This window comes from Glycine soja, chromosome 10 (genome assembly GCF_004193775.1).
Source record: "Glycine soja cultivar W05 chromosome 10, ASM419377v2, whole genome shotgun sequence".
Lineage (NCBI taxonomy): Eukaryota > Viridiplantae > Streptophyta > Magnoliopsida > Fabales > Fabaceae > Glycine > Glycine soja.
The window spans coordinates 26,004,664-26,030,358 of NC_041011.1; positions in this window are offsets into that span (position 1 = coordinate 26,004,664).

Below are 25,695 nucleotides of genomic sequence, written 5' to 3' on the forward strand. Positions count from 1 at the left end.
CCTCGCCCCCAATTTTTCTTCCAGCCATATCTCACTCAATTCTTGTCCAAATCACTCCCCCACAAAGCCCAAACTTCATCTTTTTTCAAACTCTATCATTTGAACCGATTGAAATCCCGAAAAAAAAAAACTCCTCAAATGGCGGAGCCATCGAAAAAGCGGAAAGGAACCTCGAGTCAGAGTCAGCGGCATTCAGGGTCACAGGAAGCCCCAATTCCTTCCTCCATTCCCTCTGGATCATTATTCTCATCAAAGGAACAGCGTATATGGTACACAAACCTCTTTTCCTCTCGTTCCATTGTAGACCCAAAATTCATTGATATAGAGTTCTTCTCAAATGAGAATTTTGAATGCTTCCAAGCATTTGAAAACTCCAATCTTATTCCATTCATGTCTCTGAAATTACCTGTCTATTCTGAATTAGTCAAAGCTTTCTATTCTAATTTAGAAATACATGAAGGTACCCTAATGTCTGAAGTTTATGGGATTAAGATGGTCATTAACCAATCCCTATTTTATGACTTAACAAAATTGCCTAGTGAAGGTGTAACACCCTGATATATATATATATATATATATATATATATATGTAATTATGCTTGATGTTTGATTATTTGTTGCGTTATTTTCATCCGTAATTATTTTTAAGGAAGTTAATTTAGTTAATAGAGAGGTGTGGATAGATAAGGATCTATATTCTCAAAGAAGCCTCTTGATAAAGCTTCTCAAAGAAGCCACGAGGAAGCTTCTGGAGGAAGCCTCTTAATGAAGCTTCTAGAGAAAGCTACATGAAGCTGCCTCGGCAAAAACGCTTCCCAGTCTTTGTTAACCGTTGGATCTTCTCAAAATTTGGTCTTCAACTTCACAGGACAATTTTCCATGATCTTACCGTTGGATCTTCTCAAAATTTGGTCTTCAACTTCACAGGACAATTTTCCATGATCTTACCGTTGGGATCTTTGAGAAGATATCTGGAGTGCGCCAGAAGTCTCTTAATGAAGCTTCTAGAGGAAGCCTCTTAATGAAGCTTCTAGAGAAAACTACATGAAGCTGCCTCGGAAAAAACGCTGTCCAACCTTCGTTAACCGTTGGATCTTCTCGAAATTTGGTTTTCAACTTCGCAAGATACTTTTCCATGATCTGACCGTTGGGATCTTTGAGAAGATATCTGCAGTGTGCTAGAAGCTTCCGTTCCCGAGAGCATCTCTTATTTAAGCATTTCAGCCTTTGCTTTCGTGTAGCTTAGGAAAAACGTCATTTCTTCTTCTTTCTTTCTTCCAAAAGCCATTTCTAAAGTTCCAAGAACTTTCCCCATCACCCACAGCCACCATTAGCCACCACAAACCATCATTGTTCTCCATTGAAAACCCACACCGAGAGGAACCGCCATTGCATGTCTTATGCTTGCTTTGAAAAACCTTAGAGAAAGAGACTTTGTAAACGTTATCCTTTCATAAAATGCATGTTATTTTCGTAACCTACACTGAACCCCGGTCACATTGGCGTGGTCGGAATTTTCAAATGACGTTCCTTTGTAAAACCCAAAATGCTCTCAGCTCTTTCATGTAGTGATGTGGGTGTTTGACACAAAGCACTATTACTAGCTTTGTTTTCTGAAATCCATACTAAGTCTCCTTCATTTTGGCACGGTAGAGGCTTGTGTGGAATCGACGAGCAAGGACAAAAAGGAATCTTCAAGTGACGCAACGAGGAATCCGCGGGGTAGCACACGATACGTAAGGGGAGTTTATTATAAAATTTACCGTTTTAACACCATAGTTAGGGTCAGGGAACCTAGCTATGAGGATATCTGCCTATCCCTGTTGCATGCTGATTTTTCTTCAAAGCAAATTACGTTTTAACTAATGGGATGCGATATATATATATATATATATATATATATATATATATATATATATATATATATATATATGTATGTATTGTGATGAATGATATTGTTTTGGTTGTTTGAAATGTGTTGTTTGAAGACCGTGCGTGTGGAAATGATATTGTTGTGTTTGTTTGAATTGTTGTTGATGTTTCTATTGAGGATTTTAATTGATATGTGATGATAAGGATAATTATGATGATATTGATTTGAGATGACGTTGTTAATAAAGACCATGTCAACATGAATTGTTATTATTGATGAATATGTGAATATGAAATGAGGTTGTTGTTGTTGTTGTTGATAACGTCATTGAGATGAGATGATATTTATGTTGTGAATGACATGGAAATAGGATTTGTTGATTGATGTTGGAAATGCATTGGCATGTGCATGTTGTGTATGTTCGTGGTGGGCACTGTGCACTGACCTTTCAGGGTCTTTGGCACTAGCTTTTGGCCACGTTCATACGTTGGATGTTGTGTATGATCATGGGGGGCACTGTGCACTGACCTTCCAGGGTCTTTGGCACTAGCTTTTGGCCATGATCATACGTCGTATGAAGTGTATGTCATGGGGGGTAGAGTGCACTGACCTTGTCGGATGGCCCAGACGTGGGTAACTAGCGTGGTTAGAGAATCTAAGGATTCTTAAGGGGATGCTTAGGCGCTTTAATTGGTCCATGGTCTTTGGCACTTACTTTTGGCCGTGATCATAGCTCATACGACACAGGAAATAGAGTAACTGTGGCCAAGTGTACTTTGTACTAGGGGGTTGTCACCTGGTAGGGAACACCTTTGGGCTCCCAGGCTGATCACCTATGGGAGGGGGGCTGTTACGTGCACAACCGGGTGGTCTCGACAAACTCAGCATAGTTCCCTAAGTGAGAGTGTCGTGTGGACACGCTTAGGCTATTTCCTGAGATTTGGTTGTTGTTGGTACGTACCACATTGCATCTGAGTGTTGAGTTAGGTGCATGCATCATTCTGTGCAGTCTTGATTGGGTCCATGGATGGATGATGAGTAATTGTTGGATGTGAATGATGAATATTTGTTGGATATGAGTGTTGAATAATGATTGTTGTGTATGCTTATCATGTTTGCCTATGTTCCTTGCTAATTGTGGTTATTTGGAATTGGTATTGGCTCTTTTATAATAAACTCACCCTTGCAATTTTGTATCGTGTGGTTGATACCTGTGATGATCACGAACCTTGTTCGTGGGAGCAGAATGATAGTGGCAGGGTGTAGGGAGTAAGATTCTGGTGAGGAGCCGTCGAGCCGACGTGATGACGTTGGCGTTATTTTGGGAGAGAGTTGTGTTTTGTAATCAACTCCTCCGTAGTTGGTTTTTAAGTTTTATTTTGTTGAGTTAAAGATGTAAAACTGGGATTTTAATTATATATATGAACATATTTAATTTTCATTATGTGTATGATGTGTACCGAATTATTGTTTCTATGTAATTATGCATATTCACTTAAGTAATGACGTGTTGTTGGATGAATTTATGTTGTAACAAAATCACTTCTATTTTCATAATCAAAAATTAAGGAAGTTCTTTTTATAAAAAAAAATTGAAATCATCGAATATTAAAGTGTGGATACCGTAGCGACGAGGCGGGTCATTACAGAAGGTGTACCTTTTGAGGGTGCACTGATTGATGAATGGAAATTTGATTTCTCTGTGCATGATGCCCGCCGGTTGGTTTGCACCAACCAAGCAGATATGACCGGAAGACTTCTTGCCGGTTCATTGGCTTTTGAGAGCCGCATCCTCCATTACCTTATTGTTCGCATCTTACTCCCTAGATCTTCAAACCTTGCTCAGGTTTCTGAAGAAGAATCCATTGTCATGTGGGCCTTTCATAAAGGTTTACAAATTGATTGGGTAGACCTTGTTAGATATCGCATGCATAAGGCATTGCGATTGAATGCCCCTTTGCCTTATCCTCATCTTATTACCCTTTTCCTTCAACATTTCAACATCCCTCTTGATTATAAACCTTATGTTCCAATCAAGAGATCATTCCTTATAGGCGCTTCAGTCATAGCATCCTTTGGTTATATAAAGGAGCATGATGGCTCTTGGGTGAAGAAGGGTGCTAGAAATGTTGGTGAAGAAGGACATGAAGGAGAAGATTCATCCCTTCTTTCGAATATTATGGAAAGGTCTGATAGTCTTCAAACCTTTGCTGGTGAGAGGTTTGATACTTTAGAATTGCAAGTGGATATGCGCTTCAATGAAATGGAGTCAAGGATGACAAAGGTTGAAGAAGATGTATCTTACATCCGGTCGAGCTTCGATCTTCCACCACCGCCGCCTCCATCATCTTAGAATTATATTTTAAAAATTATTACTACTTTCATTTCCAGCCTTGTATTTTGGCTGTATTACTATGGTATTTGAACAATTTATTATTTCCTATTTGCATAGTATGTTTGAACAAACATTAAGTATGGTATTTGACTATATGGATTTTATAGTTAGTCTATTTATGATTGTTACTTCATGATTCTTGCTTCATGGTTTGGTTGATATTTTTTCATGAATGTTTAAGCTATATTTGTATACTTTAAGTTTGATACGCACTATGGATTTTTGTTGATGCCAAAGGGGGAGAGAAATGGGGATAAATCAAGAACTCACATGAGTAATCAATTTAATTTTAAGACAAGCATAAATTCAAAAACAAAGGGGGAGAATTTATGAGAGTGGTCGACTAGGAAAAAGTGTGTGTGTGTTTCTTGATTTCAGAAGTTGTCATCATCAAAAAGGGGGAGATTGTAGAAGCAAAGCTTCATTGTGAATCAAAGGTGATTCAAAGGTGTTTTGATGATAACAATGATGATAACAAAAGATGATGACAAAGGTGATGACAAAAGGCTCAAAGATCAACCAAAGAACAACTCAAGTGAATCAAGAATTATTCAAGAGTTCAAGATAAGAATCAAGAAGAAAGTCTAAAGACAAGAATGAAGATTCAAGGTTCAAATCAAGATCAAGATTCAAGAATGAAGAGAAGACTCAATCAAGATAAGTATTAAAAAGTTTTTCAAAAACTTTGAATAGCAGATGAGTTTTTGATAAAACCTTTTTCCAAAGAGTTTTTACTCTCTGGTAATCGATTACCAGATTGTTGTAATCGATTACCAGTAGCAAAATTGTTTTGAAAAAGTTTTCAAATTGAATTTACAACGTTCCAATTATTTTCAAAAAGCTGTAATCGATTACAATATTTTGGTAATTGATTACCAGTGCCTTTGAACGTTGAAAATTCAAATTCAAATGTGAAGAGTCACATCCTTTCACACAAAAGCTTTGTGTAATCGATTACACTAATTTGGTAAACGATTACCAGTGACTGTTTCTGAATAAATCAAAAGATGTAACTCTTCAAAAGGTTTTTGACTTTTTCAAATTGGTTTTAAGTTTTTCTAAAAGTTATAACTCTTCTAAATGGTCTTCTTGACCAGACATGAAGAGTCTATAAAAGTAAGGTTTTGTTTTGCATTTTTAATTCAATCAATTCAATACTTTCACATTCATTTGATCCATCCTTTACAAGCCTTGAAACTCTTTGAACTTCTTCCTTTTCTTCTTTGTACCATAAGCTTTCCAAAGTTTTCTGGTTTTCTAAACCTTGAAAACTTGTGCTATTCATCTTTTCATTCTCTTCTCCCTTTGCCAAAAGGAATTCGCCAAGGACTAACCACCTGAATTCTTTTTGTGTCTCTCATCTCCCTTTTCCAAAAGAACAAAGGACTAACCGCCTAAATTCTTTTGTGTCTCCCTTCTCCCTTGTCAAAGAATTCAAAACGACACAGTCTGAGAATTCTTTTGATTCTTCCCATTCCCTTATACAAAAGTGCTCAAAGGACTAACTGCCTGAGAATTCTTTTGTATCCCCATTCACAAAGTATCAAAGATTTAACAGCCTGAGATCTTTGTCTCAACACATTGGAGGATACATCCTTTGTGGTACAAGTAGAGGGTACATCTACTTGGGTTTGACTGAGAACAAGAGAGGGTACATCTCTTGTGGATCAGTTTTAGTGGAGGGTACATCCACTAGGTTCAAAGAGAACAAGGGAGGATACATCCCTTGTGGATCTTTGCTTGTAAAAGGATTTTTACAAGGTTGAAAGAAATCTCAAGGATCGCAGGTCGCTTGGGGACTGGATGTAGGCACGAGTTGTTACCGAACCAGTATAAAAACTCTTGTGTGTTTGTTTCCTTCTTCCCTACTCTTTTACTTTCTGCTGTGCATTTAATTTCCACTTTTATTATCTGTTAAGATTCTCTTCTACTCCTCATTCTCTTAACAATTTAGTAAAAGCCTTAAAAGAGTAATTTTTTAATTGGTAAAGGTTTAGGAATAATTAATTCAACCCCCCTCTTAATTATTCTGAGGCGACTCGATCCAACATGTTAAACTCAAAATGCAACATCAACTTTTAAAAACTATATTCTGATTTCATCTTAATCTAAGTCTCCTCATTGATAAAATTGTGAGATACATATAGTTGTCATAAGGCATGCCAAGAGTTTTTACTAGTAATTGAACTCTTAATGGCATAAATTATATCAAGTTAGCGGCTATTACATATTTCTAAGCAAACCAACAACCAATAATATTAGTCTTGAATAAAATTACAATAAAAATTCAAAATAAAGAAAATAAACTTCAATCCATTGATGAAGATACAAGGCCTACAAGCTCCACATAGGAGCTACATCACTTAGGTTGCTCTGTTCACACATGACACCTACACTTTTTTCACACACCTTTAGATGTTGGACCATATACTGGGTCTATGTGAGCCATGGAGAGTGGAGGTTGATTTGTGGTCATGTTGGGTCTCCGACTCGCTTGATAGCAGTGAAGCCTCATCTAGAGTTTTCCTCTTTTGGTGATTCATTGTCACTGATAGTCCATATCACCACAATGTATTATCTAAGAGGATGATATCTCTAGAGACCAGTAAGGTTACACGAAAGTAACCTTGGGAGTTGTCTCTAGAAGTGGACTTTTGGATCCTTTCCATTAGGTTCCTGAATTAGAGGCACAGAGCAAACTCACTCTAGCTTGTTCCTTAATTTCATCATGTATCTCTTCATGACATCATAATGGACATATCATTCCTACATTTATCATTTATCATATTCATGCGTTGCATTTGCATAAGTCATTGCATTATCATACATCTTCATTTAGCATGCTTTTTGTTCTACCAATTACATACATTCTATTTTCATCGTTCCCATGCTATGTTCACTCATGCATGATCCTGACACATAGTTGCTCATGCCCTACATTTTCCTTTGCAAAAAAAAAAAGCAAAAAAAAAAAAACAAAAAGAACAAAAAGAAAGCCACAATGAAGCGTGAAATTTTACACTACATTCTTAATTACTTGTGTTGGGTACCATGATGATAGCTATAAAAAAAATGTTGGGATTATACACTTATTTGTCTTGAAAAATGATTGAAAATCATGTGAACATGGTACCTAATGCATTGTTAACTAGGAAAAATGGTTCTTCGGGCATCTTATGTCGATCTCATAATTACATTTGTCATGCATAGCATAAGTATGCCCTAATCATTCATATCTATGATAGGTTGTCGAAGTATTGACAATCAAAATTTCTATTCCTTGGATTATGGGGTCGAACCAAGCACATGCTTTTAAGAAAAGGTTTTCATCAAGTCAAGGTCAAGTATGGAAGTAACCAACTTGCAAAAGTTGGGGCAAAAGATGGATCGAGTTTACATAGCTTCTTTGGCTACTGCCAACACATGATTGAGCTAAATAATTTTCAAAATTAGAGACTGTTGATGTTCATGTTTTATTTCCAGTTGCACTTTGACTTTGACAAGATGTAATGAACAATGTTGTTTTAATGAAAATCTGAATTGATTCGACCCTATGTTCTACTGAATGTCCTATGTAAAATTTGCAATACTTTAACAATGTATTGTTCACACACATCCATGCTTATTTTTCTTTTCACATTGGTTGCATTTCTCATTGCATTTTTTCCTTGAAATCAAATATGTAATCATTGTAATCAAAAGGAAAGAACGCGCTTTATGTCGCCCTTACCGAACACGTGCCAAAGCTAAAGTGATGAGTGAAATAGAGAAGGTATAGGAACAAATGAAGGCCGACATGGAGGCCATAAAAGAGAAAATGACCACACTGATGGAAGCCATGATGAGTATGAGAAAAATGATGGAGGTCAATACGGCTACAGTTGTTGCCGCAAGTACCGCCGCAAAGGTGGACTCGACTCACCCACCTGGCTACAATCAAGTAAATCATCTAGCCTCGGATATGGTAGGTCAGGGAGGCGAAGAGTTGGAAAGTGCGGGCGACCCCTATTTTGTGCCGATTCAGAACAACCATTCCTTCCCACCATGTGGATTGCCTCCTAACTATACACCACCCAATGTTGTACACACTCCCGATGAGAATGTTGACAACTCCACACCCATACCCGTTAAGAGCCAACAACCCCAATCTAATCATGCACATATCTCTCAACCCATAGGGGAGACACATGAAGTACCCCGAGGCCACACTCTAGTCGACTTCAAGCCTCACCTCGGATATGCCACTGAGGGGGAGACATTTTTTAGTGCACCCTTGCCAAACGCTTTGGGGGGGCCTCAATATCTCCCACAACCCCAACCCTTACATTTTGCGATGGGAGAAGGGCCTCCTGCTATGGTGGAAAGGGAGAAATTTGATCATATAGAGGAAAGGTTGAGGGTCATTGAAGGAGGTAGACATTACGCTTTTGCTGATATGGCAGAGTTGTGCCTAGTGCCAGACGTCGTCATACCCCTGAAGTTCGAGGTGCCGAATTTTGATAAGTACAAGGGGACTACTTGCCTCAAGAATCACCTAAACATGTACTACAAGAAAATGGGGGCATACGTGAATGATGGAAAACTCTTGATGCATTTTTTTCAAGAGAGTCTGATTGGGGCGGCTATCACTTGGTACACCAATCTGAAATCTTCATAGGACCATTCCTGGAAAGACCTAATGGCTGCCTTCCTCTGGCAATATCAATACAATTCTGATATGGCCCCAGATAGAATGTAGCTACAGAACATGTGTAAAAGGGAGCAAGAATCTTTCAAAGAATACGCCCAAAAATGGAGGGATCTAGCGGCTCAAGTAGCACCCCCAATGATGGAAAGGGAAATGATAGTAGACACATTACCTGTGTTCTACTATGAAAAGGTGGTGGGTTACATGCCTTCAAGTTTTGCAGATTTAGTGTTTGCTGGCAAGAGGATCCACGTGGGTCTGAGAAGAGGAAATTTTGATTATGCTGCTTTCATGAATAGGAAGCCTAGGGCAAATGGAGAGAATAAGAAGGAGGGAGAAACCCATGATGTGATTGTCGTTCCTACATGGCCAAATTTCCCACTAGCTCAGCAATATCAATACTCAACCAATAACAATCCTTCTCATTAGCCATCACCCTACTAGCCAAGAACACCCAATCATCCACAAAGGTTGCCCCTAAATCGACCATAAAACCCACCTGCTGCACATCCGAGGCCAAACACCACCCTTAATACTAACCAAAACACCAACCAAGGAAGGAATTTTCCAAAAAAGAAGCCTGTAGAATTCACCCCAATTCCGGTGTCGTATGCTAACTTACTCCCATATCTACTATATAATGCAAGCCATAATCCCAGCGAAGATTCCTCAACCTCCATTTTCGCGAGAATACAACTCGAATGCAACATGTACTTATCATGGAGGAGTTCCAGGGCATTCCATTGAGCATTGTATGACCCTGAAACATAAAGTGTAAAGTCTAATTGACACAGGCTGGCTAAAATTCGAGGAGGACAATTGCTTGTGAATTATGACGTTGTCGAGCGATACTAGAATGATACTTGGGGCAATTTGAAGGTTGTTATTAGATGTCTCCAACGACTCATTAGGATTTTCAAGTTTATGCCATTACTGCAAACAACAGTCACAATGCTAAATATGGATAAATTTGATGTCCTTGTCACTCATTCTCTCACAATTACATCTTTGCATATTTATTTAACATTCACTAAAATGTGAATGTACATCGTTGGCTTGTTTGCTCAAGTGACTTGCGCTCCTGAATTGATCTCTAAGTCTATTCAATAAGAAATTGCTCGTTCTACACGTTTGGTGGGGGTGCCATAAACGACGAGTAAAGTTCAAAAAAAAGAAAAAAAAATGTTTGATTGACTGTGTTTCAAATAAAAAATAAGAAGTATAGACATTCATGTGACCTCATTTTATCATTCTTAAAAGTTGTCTTTTTGAGAGAAAAGTGAGTTGTCAAGAACAAGAGTCATTCGACTTAATCTATCAATTGAAAATCCTTTAAATATTTCTCGTCCTTAAAAATTCATTTTCAAGAACTTGCACAGTTTCTTTCATTTTTCCTTGCTACAAGTTCATAACAAAAGACAACGATAGATACCTTAGAGCCCTACACCCGGACAATGAGAGGTACCATGCATGAGCCTCAAGCAGACCTAGTGGCAGATAAGAAGTTCTCACCCGGTAGGTTGAAAACCTAAAAGGGCAGCCTAGGAAAAAATTAGGGTAATAAAAAATAAAAAGAAGAAAGAATAAGGAGTGTGTTTATCAGAGGTTTGGTCCCAAAATCCAAACTATAAAAGTATCTAGTCAAGATTTGAAATGACACATGGTCATGTTTCAACATCCCAAACACTAATTTATCCCTTGCTACCCCTCCAAGCCAAAGCATGTTTGTTTTCTAAAAACAAAATAGAAACCCCGAGTAGAAACCACCGCTAAATCGGTGGGAAGAGCAATGCAAACAACACATGCATGAAGTTGGCAACAAAAAAAATCCGCCAAAGGTGGGTGAAGAAAAAAAAAGAGGCAAAAGATCTCCAAATTTTACAAGAAAGGCACAAAAGTGCAATAAAAGATTAATGTATAAAGAGAATGGGGTATAGCCCAACTCAAAAGGTTGAAATGAATAAAAATACAAGCAAGGCTCTCGAGGATCTTACTCAATGTAACCCTTAAACACTCTTTGAGCCTCTCTGATCCTTTTTTTTTCATAGCCCTCTTACCCTCTGACCACGTCACAAGCCTAATAAACTCCATGTGGATCAAGGAATGACTAATTTTTCTTTTGAGTTTGGATTTTGGAATGGAACCCATACGCTTGTAATAAAAAAAACCTCAAGGCTAGCACTTGCACAATTGAGGAGGAAACTCATCCGACCAGGAGTTCATGGAGGATGCCCAGAGACAATTGTGATAGTTAGGTACATCTGATGTGAGTCGCTCATGCAGACTCCTTAGGATTCCTTTTGAATCCAAGGGTGGCCTTTGTTGTATAATTCTTTCAGGACTAGCCCATGTCATCAAGTTTCAGCAGGATCGACAGACCCTTGGCATCACTCTATGACCTTAAATCAAGAAAGTTTCACTTGGTCATATTCTAAAGTATAACAATCCATTGTCATCCTTCAAAGGTGCATGCGATCGGTCCCAAAGCCATATATTTTCTTGCTATGTAGAATAATCAAAGTTTTTACACGATAATTAAAGAAAGGGACGAACCCTAGGATCGATATTTCAGTTGATTGATTAAATGTCAAACAGCTCCACTGTCGTCACCCAAAATTGTCAAGTGATTAAATCAAAACATACACTCTAAGGAGTCCCCGAAGAAATTTGCTAAAGATAGGATGAGGTTGCATGAGTTATCACGTCTTTTAGAAAGTGACAGTCAATCTGTGTTTTATTTACACAAAAAAAAAAAGAAAGAAAAAAAAAGAGAGAAAAAAAGAAAACAAAATTAAGATCACCAAAAGAGGAAAGAATGTCATGAAGATTGCACAATTTTCCATTGCATTGCATTGTTGCTTACAAAACCTGCATTAACTTCATTTTAGGGCGAAGTTTGCATGTCCATGCATCCCAAAACTCATGTTTCACATCAGGCTATGAGTCCATAGATTGCTCATTATATACCAATTTCCAAAATCTGATTGCATGATTCATAGGACTCAACGTCCTTTTTCATAGGACTCAACGTCCTTTGCTTTATGTTTCAAAAGACTACAATGTCTTCGGTTTTATGATTCCAAGACTACAATGTCTTTTGCTTTATGATTTCAAAGACTACAATGTCTTCAGTCTTTTACATTTTAAAAGACTACAATGTCTTCGGTTTTATGATTTCAGGACTACAATGTCTTTTGCTTTATGATTTCAAAGACTACAATGTCTTTAGTCTTTTACATTTTCAAAGACTACAATGTCTTCAATCTTTTATATTTTCAAACACTACAATGTCTTCAGTCATTTACATTTTCAAAGACTACAATGTCTTCAGTCTTTTATATTTTCAAAGACTTCAATGTCTTCAGTGTTTTACATCTTCAAAGACTACAATGTCTTCAGTCTTTTACATTTTCAAAGACTTCAATGTCTTTAGTCTTTTACATTTTCAAAGACTACAATGTCTTCAGTCTTTTACATTTTCAAAGACTTCAATGTCTTCATTCTTTTACATTATTTTTAAAGACTTCAAGGTCTTCAGTCTTTTACATTTCAAAGACTATAATGTCTTTAGTCTTTTACATTTTCAAAGACTTCAATGTCTTTAGTCTTTTAGATTTCCAAGGACTTCAATGTCTTCAGTCTTTTACATTTTCAAATACTACAATGTCTTTAGTCTTTTACATTTTCAAAGACTCCAATGTCTTCAATCTTTTACATTTCCAAAGACTATAATGTCTTCAGTCTTTTACGCTTTCAAAGACTTCAATGTCTTTGGTCTTTTACATTTCCAAAGGCTACAATGTCTTTAGTCTTTTACGCTTTCAAAGACTTCAATGTCTTCGGTCATTTACATTTCCAAAGACTTCAATGTCTTCGGTCTTTTACGCTTTCAAAAACTACAATGTCTTTAGTCTTTTATGCTTTCAAAGACTTCAATGTCTTATGTCTTTTATGCTTGCAAAGACTACAATGTCTTTAGTCTTTTATGCTTTCAAAGACTTCAACGTCTTTAGTTTTTTATGCTTTCAGAGACTTCAATATCCTCTGCTTTATATTTCACAAGACTACAATGTATTCTGTTTGATGCTTTCAAGACTTCAATGTCCTTTACTTTTATGCTCTACAGGACTTATATGTCCTCCATTTTACGTTTTATAGGACTTCAAGGTCCTCTGTTTGGTGTTATAGGACTTTAATGTCTGTTTGTTTTGTCGATTTCACTTCTTTTGTTATATCTAGTGTCTGGTTTTGAATAGCAAGATCGCTCGTATGAAATTAGGTTCCTTATCTTTACTTACTTTTTATTTTCAATAAAAGATAAGTAAATAGGGGCAAATGCTAGACCCTAATTTTGTCCGGGGAATGCTTTTTTCATTTGACACTGGTTACAGCACAAGGCCAAGGGGTCACACATAGTTTTGATGGTTGCTTGTCAGTTCCAGAAACGAAAGCCACCAGGAGAGGGCAAAATGGTCATTTTCTAGAATTTTCAGGACCCTAGCTCGCCCAGGATAGCATCTGGCTCGCCTTGGCCATGAAATACCTTCAGCCTTAAGCAACCAACTCGCCTGGGCGAGCTAATACCTTTAGGATGAAGCAACCAGCTCGCTTGAGCGAGCTGGTCCTACCCCAAATGGCTTTTTCTATAAACAGCTATGCAGGGGAAGAGTTTTGGTGGTTTAAAAATTTTAGAGAGGAAGAAAGAAAAAGAGAGAGGAAGGAAAAAGAAGAAAAGCGAAGCCAAGGTGTCGCAACCTACCCTTCGGCGGGAGGGCGACGCGAGACTCGCGGGATGCGTGTTCCACGAAAGGAATACGCGCGGAGTCGCCACCAACGTTTATTTGAGGAAAACGTCGGAAAAAACCGGAAAAGACGCGATCTACGAACTTTTTAGTGAAAGGTTCGGGAGTTGTATTTACGCACGGGGAAGGTATTAGCACCCCACACGTCCGTCCCAAGGGACGGCAGCCTTTAATCGAATGTGCAAACATGACTTTGATTTTTTACGTTCCCTTTTATGTCCTTATATCCTTTATACCCTTTTTATATTTTTCTCTTTTTGTGGTCGACAAGGGTGTTTCCCTTTGCTCCTACGTATTCCTCAATTTGCGATGAGGAAATCAGACCTACGTAGTTCTTTCGGAACAAAGTGTTTGGTTAAGTTTGTTTTTGTCTTTTTTGCAAAATATGTTTTTATTTGAACAAAAGGTCATTTAAGGTGTTGGACCATTAAACGGTCTTTTGATTTTGAAAGGAGAGAAACGTTAAGGCGTTGGACCATTAACGATCTCTTGGGGTGGTCGACAAAAGCGGGGCTTTTGCTCCTACGTATCCTCAATTGTGATGAGGAAATCAGACCTACGTAGTTCTTGCTTATCAAGTGATTCTTTTTTACTTAAGTGGTGATCATTTTAAGGCGTTGGACCTTAAAAATGATCCATTTTACTTAGTGAGAAATTGAAATGACAAACTTCAAAAGCCTATTTTTGTGGACGAGCTTGACTAGGCGAGTTGATTTTAGCCTTAGTTTCACTTTAGTTATTAATCAATTCGATTAAGAATGAGAAATCCCAAAGAGAAAACGTCCGATTGATTTTCTGCTTTATTTTACTAAAAGATGTTTTTTTTTTTTATTATTATATTATTTTTTACCTCTTTTTGATTTCCAACGTGGTTACGGCACGACCGAACGGTCGGAATTTATTTTAACCGAAGTTAACGGATAATACAATTCAAACGTTCGATGGAAATTTATTTTATTTTTAAGTTAAGCGAGAAATGACTTAAGTAAAATGGCTTAAGCACGTCAAGAGGGGGTATAAAAAGTAAACAAAACAAGAATAAAAATGCACGAAACACAATGTGGACCACTACGGGTACATAGAATGAATCGAAAAGCTTGGTTCGAGGTACTTACCCGTTGAAGATCGAAGAACGATGAAGAACGAATGAAGAACGTCGAAGAACGGTTGAAAGCTTTGCGAGATTCCTCACGGAAAACGTTACGGAAACGTTTCGGAAGCGCCTCGGCTTAGATTTTCTTCACGGAAACAATTTTTCCAAGCAAATTCGAAAGAGAGAGAAGTGCCTAAGGGGCTGAACCCCTTCCTTCTTGCATTCCTCCCCTATTTATAGCAAAATAGGGGAGGTGGTTGCCGCCCAGCTCGCCCAGGCGAGCAGGGTTGCTTCCTCCAGAAGCAACCGCCTTCTGGAGGAATATTCCAGAGGGCCCAAGTGGGCCTGGGTGCTATTTGCACCCCCATTTTTACTAAGTACACCCCCCTCTGCTGTTTTTTGGTGATTCTTTTTTCGTAAAGTTACGGAAACTTACGAATTTCGTAACGATACTTGTTTTCTTTCCGTAATGTTACGGAACCTTGCGGATTACATAATCATCCCCTTTTTGACTTACGGAATGTTACGGAACCTCACTTAATTATGCAACGATGCTTCCATTTGATTTCCGGTGTGTCACGGAAACTTACGGATTGTGCATCAATACTTTTTTTGGTTTTTCGGCATGTCCTGGAATTTCACAAATCGCCTAATGATGGGTGCCAAGCACCTCACGAGGACCAAAGAATGGTCGCACGTCATCGAGCAAAGGTCCCCGGACGAAATTAGGGTATGACAGTTGCCCCTCTTTACTTGTCTTTTATTGGAGATAAAAGGAAAGTAAAGATAAGACACTAATTTCGTTCCTCTCGATTTGGCGAGAGTCGCGGGGGACCATAAAATCTCCACATGCAAATGATTTGTTGTTCCCAAAATTTCACAAATTGCCTAATGATGGGTGCCAAGCACCTCACAAGGACCAAAGAATGGTCGCATGTCATCAAGCGAAGGTCCCCGAAAATCAACGTATGACACTAATTTGGCTCCTCTCGGTTGACGAGAGTCGCGGGCGACCATGAAATTTCCGCATGTAAATGACTTGTTGTTCCCGGAGGAACAAAAGGTGCAGAAGACTATGTCAGTCCCTGCATGCTATCAAGCGTTCTGTCTTACAGATAGCAAAAGAATGTTTATACGGATAACCACTCGGGTATTTCCGCGTATCATCGGGCCCGCCGCCTCTGGATGATACAAGGGTGCAGAATGACCAAACTTGGTCTCTGCTTGTCATCGGGCCCGCCGCCTCTGGATGACAAAAGGGTGCGAATAACCGTAAGGTATCTCCGCGTATCATCGGGCCCGCCGCCTCTGGATGATACAAGGGTGCAGAATGACCAAACTTGGTCTCTGCTTGTCATCGGGCCCGCCGCCTCTGGATGACAAAAGGGTGCGAATAACCATAAGGTATCTCCGCGTATCATGGGTGCAGAATGACCAAACTTGGTCTCTGCTTGTCATCGGGCCCGCCGCCTCTGGATGACAAAAGGGTGCGAATAACCATAAGGCATCTCCGCGTATCATGGGTGCAGAATGACCAAACTTGGTCTCTGCTTGTCATCGGGCCCGCCGCCTCTGGATGACAAAAGGGTGCGAATAACCATAAGGTATCTCCGCGTATCATGGGTGCAGAATGACCAAACTTGGTCTCTGCTTGTCATCGGGCCCGCCGCCTCTGGATGACAAAAGGGTGCGAATAACCATAAGGTATCTCCGCGTATCATGGGTGCAGAATGACCAAACTTGGTCTCTGCTTGTCATCGGGCCCGCCGCCTCTGGATGACAAAAGGGTGCGAATAACCATAAGGTATCTCCGCGTATCATGGGTGCAGAATGACCAAACTTGGTCTCTGCTTGTCATCGGGCCCGCCGCCTCTGGATGACAAAAGGGTGCGAATAACCATAAGGTATCTCCGCGTATCATGGGTGCAGAATGACCAAACTTGGTCTCTGCTTGTCATCGGGCCCGCCGCCTCTGGATGACAAAAGGGTGCGAATAACCATAAGGTATCTCCGCGTATCATGGGTGCAGAATGACCAAACTTGGTCTCTGCTTGTCATCGGGCCCGCCGCCTCTGGATGACAAAAGGGTGCGAATAACCATAAGGTATCTCCGCGTATCATGGGTGCAGAATGACCAAACTTGGTCTCTGCTTGTCATCGGGCCCGCCGCCTCTGGATGACAAAAGGGTGCGAATAACCATAAGGTATCTCCGCGTATCATGGGTGCAGAATGACCAAACTTGGTCTCTGCTTGTCATCGGGCCCGCCGCCTCTGGATGACAAAAGGGTGCGAATAACCATAAGGTATCTCCGCGTATCATGGGTGCAGAATGACCAAACTTGGTCTCTGCTTGTCATCGGGCCCGCCGCCTCTGGATGACAAAAGGGTGCGAATAACCATAAGGTATCTCCGCGTATCATGGGTGCAGAATGACCAAACTTGGTCTCTGCTTGTCATCGGGCCCGCCACCTCTGGATGACAAAAAGGGTGCGGATAACCGTAAGGTATCTCCGTGGGCTACCAGCTCTTGAGTCATGGCAACAAAAGGCGGTGTGGTCGACAAAAGCGAGGCTCTTGCTCCTACGTATCCTCCAATGAGGAATTCAGACCTACGTAGTTCTGGATAACTTGTGAGACTTGGAAGAGTCTCAGTGTTTTCTTCGCTAAAATGCAAACATGCTTTAGCAAAGAGACAAATATTCCAACTGATTTAGAGCAGCATATGCTCTCTTTTTTTTGAGTGAAAAACAATGCGTCTACCGGGGAAGGAGAGTCTGCTGATGAAATCTCCCATAACCATAAATGAGATTTTGGATGTTAGCATTTCGTTTCTAAATGATCATTTAGAGGAAACACTGGGTTCGACAAAAATAGAAGAAATCCACTCAAAGTGTATCAATCTCGCACAGGTAAGTGTTTCATCCTAATTCCGAACCATAGATATGTCATGACTTGACTTTGCAAATTATTTCCTATCAAATCAAAAATTACACGCGTGATCATGGATCAACAGGGCTTCCCTTGGGAACGGGTTCTTTTGGTGGTTTCTTCTTTCGGCTTTTGTGTGTTTTTGGCTTTTGATTTTTCTGGCTTTTTTTCTTTTTCTGTTTTTGTTTAGTGCGGGGCGAGAAAAAAAGGTCGCTAGCGCACGGGATTTCGGTTGGTAATCAAAGGGAGAAGACCATTTTAGGTCGTGGATTCCTTTCCTTCTTTTTGTTCATTCGGTGACAATTCTGTATTGTTCAGATATTGTCTGGTTAAAAGACCTTTCTGCACATTTCTTCTAGTTTCTTTGATCAAGAACTTTCTTTCCTTCCTTTTTCTTCTTTTTCTTCCCTCTTTTTTTTTTTTTTTTTTTTTTTGACTTTCTCTTTGATTGGAAATTTTCCTTCTTTTCTTTTTTGCTTCCGAGGGTAAGGATTATGGTGAGTCAGGATTTTGGCTCAAGGCTTGTAGAATGGCTAGACATGATACATGTCAGGGTTTGGTTTGGTTCAAGGATAAAAAGGGATGCCCCACATTATTTCCATGACACAAATGCAAAAATGATGATTTAGAAACTTTATGCAAAACTGGTCATGCATGCACCTATGCGGAGACTCAAGTGTCAAATCTTTATGGTCATGTGATGCTAGGGTTCAGGATTCATTTCCTCTATTTTAGTCAACCCAACGTTTCCAAAATATGTTCTTTTATCAATTTGTGCATTCATCCGAGTCCATTTCGGGCGTCTGGGAAAATCTTCACAGCATTCACCCTTCAGGTGTATACACATTTTTTTCAAAAACTAGTTATGATCAATGAATGAATTTTTTCAAAGAAAAGTTGGAAATCGTCTCTTTTCAAAAGCATGTTGGTTTTTAGCTAGACAACTTATTTTCTCTTTTTCCACCTTTTTCCTTACTTGCTTTCTTCTTTTTCTTTTTTGTTCTCTTTTCCATTTCATTCATTTCATTTTTTCTTTTCTATTTTTATTTTTATCATGATCATTTGTTTATTTCTTTTTCTTGTTTGTTTTTTTTTTTTTTCTTCTCTTTTTTTTTCATGAGGTATTTTGCTATATACATGCATATCCAAGGTATCTTGCTACCTAAACATACATATATATGTTTTGTAAGGTATTTTTGCTGTATACATGCATATCCAAGGTATCTTTCTACCTAAACATACATATATATTTTGTGAAGTATTTTTTGTTTACATACATGCATATCTAAGGTATCTTTCTACCTAAACATACATATATATGTTTTGTAAGGTATGACTACCTTCCGAGCTTGTGCTCGTTTTATTTAAATTCCTAGGATCATGAGCAACTAGGTGTGTCCTACTATGAAAAGTGATCAAATAACAAGCATAGATTCAAAAGGTACTAGGTTGCCTCCTAGTAGCGCTTCTTTAACGTCTTTAGCTGGACGCCTTATGACTTGTCGGTCACTGACCTAGTACTTTGCTTACCTTTGGCTTTGGACTTGGTTGCCTATTGGTCGGCCATGTGTCGTAGGCAACGCTCTAACTTTTTTATAGATGAGCTGAGGTGAACTTTAGTGGTGATGGCGGTGTGTCTATTGCCCGCTACCGTCCATCCCAATGCTGCTGTGGTGTCTCGCCCTGCGCCTGCCTGGGGGCGCAACACTTCTAGATGAAAACTCGATTGGTAGGGGGCCTGATGACCCTGCTGGGGGCAACAGGCACTCCCTTGAACTGATAGAGACCCGTATTTAGAGCTGGCAACTCCAAGACACTGTTGGCCTTCTTCGGGTCCACTAGGTGTCTTGCGGGCACAATCCCTGCAAACAATAGATGACATCAGAAATCAGTTGGGGGAGGTGCATATTTACCTATGTCATGATGGCATGAGCTTGCTTGGGGGACGAGCGCCCTATAGGGCCGATAGAGGCCCGTAACCAGAGCTGGAAACCCTAGGGCCCTGTTGGACTTCTTCAGGTCCACTGGGTGTCTTTGTGGGTGCGATCCCTGCAAACAATAGAAGGTATCAGAAATCAGTTGAACCATATGCATACTTACCCATGTCGGGACGACACAGACCAACTGATACTTTTGCAGGGGGAGATTGGCATGCGGTCGCTGGGCAGAATATTGCTAAGTAGCAATGTCATCTATGTAAGAGTGGTCATGTTGGTGCGCATGATCCGCACTCGTCTCTTTGCAGCGGCACGGGTGAAATCTTGCCCCAGTATGCATAGTAGCAGTGTGATAGCCTCCCTTTCTAGTTGTGCTCGCACAGTTGGCCCTCCTCCAATATTAGGGGGTGGCCCCGGAACCGTTAAAAGGAAACTACTGGTCCCTTAACCGGGAGTGCAAGTCTCGGTTAAGCATTTAAGGACAGAGGACCTTAAATTATCTTAAGGTGTGGATATGGAGCCCACTGAAAGTGAGGACGCGTAGTCCTCTAAAGGCGAGGGCGTGTAGCCCTCTGAAGTTCAGGACGTGTCGCCTTTCGAAGGCGAGGGAGTGTAGTCCTATGATGGCAAGGACGTGCAATCCTCTAAAGGTGAGGGCATGCCCCCCTTTGAAAATGGGGAACATGTAGTCCTCTGATGGCGAGGACGTGTAGTCCTCTAAAGGTGAGGACGTGTAGTCCTCTGAAGGTGAGGGCGTGTAGCCCTACAAAGGTGAAGGCACATGACCCTTTGACGGCGAGGACGTGTAGTCCTCTGAAGTTGAAGGTACATGACCCTTTGAAGGCGAGGACGTGTAGTCCTCTGAAGGTGAAGGTAACTAGTACCCAAGGTGAGGGCGTGTAGCCCTCTCAAGGCGAGGACTTATAGTCCTCTGGAGGTGAGGGCGTGCAGCCCTCTGGTGGTGAGGACGTGTAGTCCTCTCAAGGCGAGGACGTGTAGTCCTCTGACGGTGAGGGTAAGTAGTACCCAAGGTGAGGGCGTGTAGCCCTCTCAAGGCGAGGACATGTAGTCCTCTGGAGGTAAGGGCGTGCAGCCCTCTGATGGTGAGGACGTGTAGTCCTCTCAAGGCGAGGACGTGTAGTCCTCTGACGGTGAGGGTAACTAGTACCCAAGGTGAGGGCGTGCAGCCCTCTCAAGGCGAGGACATGTAGTCCTCTGGAGGTGAGGGCGTGCAGCCCTCTGATGGTGAGGACGTGTAGTCCTCTCAAGGCGAGGACGTGTAGTCCTCTCAACGGTGAGGGTAACTAGTACCCAAGGTGAGGGCGTGTAGCCCTCTCAAGGCGAGGACTTATAGTCCTCTGGAGGTGAGGGCGTGCAGCCCTCTGGTGGTGAGGACGTGTAGTCCTCTCAAGGCGAGGACGTGTAGTCCTCTGAACGGTGAGGGTAACTAGTACCCAAGGTGAGGGCGTGTAGCCCTCTCAAGGCGAGGACTTATAGTCCTCTGGAGGTGAGGGCGTGCAGCCCTCTGGTGCTGAGGACGTGTAGTCCTCTCAAGGCGAGGACGTGTAGTCCTCTGACGGTGAGGGTAACTAGTACCCAAGGTGAGGGCGTGTAGCCCTCTCAGGGCGAGGACATGTAGTCCTCTGGAGGTAAGGGCGTGCAGCCCTCTGATGGTGAGGACGTGTAGTCCTCTCAACGGTGAGGGTAACTAGTACCCAAGGGTCCACCCTTATGAGAAAGCAAGAGATCGACTCATCGAGAGGACCGGTCATCCCAAATCCACAAGATTTGGACATTAGATGTAGGAAATCTATGCAGTTAACATGATTTTTAGGGATGCAGATGCATGCAACCTTTGTCGTGAAATTTGGTAAATGCGGACTTCATATGAAACAATGCAATGTAATGGAAAGTTGTACAATGTTCATGACATTCTTTCCCTATTTTGTGATTTTGATTTTGATTTAATTTTTTTGGAAAACACAGATTGACTGTCCTTTTGAAAGAGGTGATAATTCATGCAACCTCATCCTATCTTTTTGCAAATCTCTCCAGGAACTCCCTCAGAGTGTATGTTCTGTTTGATTTAGTCACTTGACCGTTTTGGAGTGACGGCAATGGAGCCATTTGATGTTTAATCAATCCATCGAAATCCTAGGGTTTGTCTCCCCTTTTTTTTCTTGTTTAAAAACATCGACGGGTGTGAACTTTTGATCGGCCCCTATGTTCACTTGAGGCTCATGCACGGTGCCCCTCATTGCCCCAGTGTAAGGCTTTGAGGTACCAATCGTTGCCTTTCGTCATGACCTTGTAGGAGGGAACCTATTGGGTGAGAACTGCTAATCTGCCCCTAGGTTCGCTTGAGGTTTTTGCATGGTGCCTTTCGTTGCCCCAGTGTAGGGCTTAGAGGTACCAAGTGTTGTCTTGTTTTCACGACCTCGTAGTGAGGAAGAATGAAAGAAGCAGTTGATTCTTGCAAAAAGAATTTTCCAAGGACGAGAAATAGTTGAAGGATCTTTCAGTTGATGGATTAAGTCAAATGACTCATATGTAGAAGCAAGATGTTTTGATGTCTTAATGATGCCAAAGGATCAAGTGCTTCCAAGTTTTATTCGAGACAAGAAATCAAGATATATGATCAATTTGATCTCTAGAATCATAGGAAGAAGTTTCCAAATTGAAAAACAAAAGGTTTGACCAAAGAATTCTATCATTTCAAATTGAGATTTGCTCTCTGGTAATCGATTACCAGCAGTTGAAAATGTTTTAATTCAAATTTTTAAAACCTGTAATCGTTTACATAAGTCTTGTAATTGATTACCAGAGGGGATTTTCAGAAAATAATTTCCAAGAGACATATCTATTCAAATGTTTTATGAATGGCCATTCAAATGTTTTAAAGAGAGTTTTCATTGCCCAAACAGTTTTATCCTCTCGAAAGATCAAGAGTTTTTCTGAACTGAAATGTCTTATCCTCTCAAAAAGATTCCTTGGTCAACCACTTGCTTATTCAATAAGGAATTTTTTATTGATCTTCATTTTACAATCTACCTCTTTTACGAGAGACCTCTTCTTCTCTTCTTCTTATTTCTGAAAAGGGATTAAGAGACCGTGGGTCTCTTGTTGTAGGGGATTCTTGAACACAAGGGAAGGGTTGTCCCTATGTGCATTGTTAATCCGAAAAGAGAGAGTGAAAGTTTAATTGGGGAATAATATTCGTATCTTAATTCAATCCCCTCTTCTTCTCAAGGTTACTGAAGCCATTTGTCCAACATCCTATTCTTGATAACTCACTTCTCTCTAAAAAGACAAACTTTCCAGGATGATAAAATGAGGTCACATGAACGTCTTGAAAGCACAGTCAATCAAATGTTTTTTTTTTTTTTTTTTTTTTGAACACTTTTATTTTATTTTATTTTGAAACTTGTTTGTTTTGAACTTTACTCGTTGTTTTACGGCACCCCCACCAACGTGCAAGATGAGTAATCTCTGATTGAACGGTCTTGGAAGTCAACACTCAGGAGCGCAGGTTGCTTGAGCAAACAGACCAATGGCTTACACTCACATTCCGGTGGAAGTTGAATAAGCAAAGATGTGTTCGTGAGAGGATGTCCATTTTATCCATATCATTTAACATTGTAACTGTGGTTTATGGCATAAACTTGAAAATCCTGATGAGTCATAACAACAGCTTCCAGAATTGCCCCATGTATGGTGTTGCTTGTTAATGTTAGGATTCAACAAGCGATTCTCCTCAAATTTCAGCCAGCCCGTATCAATTAGGCCTTGCACCTTACGCTTCAGAGCCCTACAATGCTCAATGGAACGCCCCGGGGCTTCTCCGTGACAAGCACACGTTGCGTTCGAGTCGTATTCTTGGAGAAACGGAGGTTGATGAACCTTGGCTAGGGTTATGGCTACCATTGAATTATCAAGTAGATATGGGATCAAGTTTAGCATATGACAACGGAATTTGGGGTGAACCCTACAGGCTTTTTGCTGCAAAATTCCTTTTTGTTGGTGTTTTTTTTGTTTGTGCTAAAAGTGGTCTTCGTCATTGGAAGTGCGGTAGACAGACTTTGTGGTTGATTTAGGGATGGCCTTTGTGGATAACTGGGTGGTGGGTAAGGAGGAGGTTTGTTATTGGCTGAGTAATGACATTGTTGGGTTGGTGGGAAACTTGGCCGTATAGGAATGGCAGTCACAGCATGGGTTTCTCCCTCTTTCTCACCCTCTTTATTTGCCCCAGTTTTCTCAGTCGTCCTAGTAGGATGATCAAATTTGCCTCTTTTTGGACCCACATTGATCCTTTCACTGGCGAAGACCAAATCTGCAAAGCTTTGAGGGTGCGCAGCCCACCATCTTTTCATAGTAGAGTACCGATAATGTGTCTACCATCACGATTATCGTTTCCCTTTCCATTATTGGGGGTACCACCTGGGCCGCCAGATCCCTCCACCTTTTGGGCGTGTTCTTTGAATGATCCGTCCCCCTTTTTGCACATGTTCTGTAGTTGAATCCTATCCGGAACCATATCAAAATTGTACTGATACTGCCTAACAAAGGCAACCATTAGGTCCTTCCAAGAATGGACTCGGGAAGGTTCCAAGTTAGTGTACCAGGTAACAGCTACCCCAGTAAGACTTTCTTGGAAGGAATGTATCAGCAATTCCTCATCTTTTGCGTATTCCCCCATCTTCTGACAATACATCTTTAGATGGTTCTTGAGACAAGTAGTCCCCTTGTACTTGTCAAAGTCCAGCACCTTGAACTTGGGAATGACCATGTTTGGGTATTAGGAACAACTTTTCTAGGTTAGCAAAGGCATAATCTTCACCTCCTTCAATGGCCCTGAGCCTTTCCTTTAGATGATCCGTCTTTCCCTTTTCGGCCATAGCAGGAGGGGCTCTTCCCACCGCAAAAATGCAATGGTTGTGGTTGTGGGCGAAACTGAGGGCTCTCCAAAGTGTTTTCAAAGGGTATACCACCAACTGCTTGCCCTTCAGTGGCATATCCGAGCCAAGGCTCGAAGTCAGCTAGATTGTGGTGGGGAATTTCATGGGTCTCTTCCACGGTTTAAGAGACATGTGCATGATCAGTTTGGGGTTGCTAGCTTTCAATGGGTATAGGAGTGGAGTTATTGACATTCTTATTGGGAGTGTACGCCACATTGGGTGGCGTATAGTTGAGAGGCAAGCCATATGACGGGAAGGCGTGCTCGTTTTGAATTTGCACATCATGGGGGCCGCCCGTACTTCCTAAATCTTTGCCTACCATATTTGAGGTTGGATGATTCATTTGCTTGAGGCCGGATGGGGACGTCGGGTTCACCTTAGCAACAACGCTGGTAGCGGCAATTGCAACCGCATTGGCTTCCATTATCTTCTTCACGCTCATCATGGCCTCCATCATTGTGGCCATTTTCTCTTTAATGGCCTCCATGTCGGCCTTCGTCTTCTCTTGTATCTCCTCTACTTCACCCATTATTCTAGCTCTAGCACGAGTTCGGTAAGGGCGTCGTAAAGCGTTTCCTTTTCTTTTTGATAAGTTCATTTTATTTTATTTTATTTTATTTTTCAAGGAAAGAATGCAATGAGCAATGCAACCAATGAAAAGCATGGATGCATGCGAATGATGTACAGTCGAAGTATTGCGAATATTTACGCTGGATATGGGGTTGAATCAATTTAGATTTTCAACATGGTCCATGACATCTTTGTCAAGGTGAAACTGGAAGTAACAAGGACATCAATAATCCTAAATATGTTTGGAAGTAGACGAAGCATTGATGTGACTCGATTCATCTTTTGCCCCAATTTTGCAAGACGGTTACTTCCATATTTCAACTTGACTTGATGAACCTTTTTGTAAAAGCATGAGCTTGGTTCAACCCTATAATCCAAGGAATGGCAATTCTGATTGCCAATACTTCAACAACATCTCATAGGGATGAATGACTCGGGCATACTTTAAGCTTAT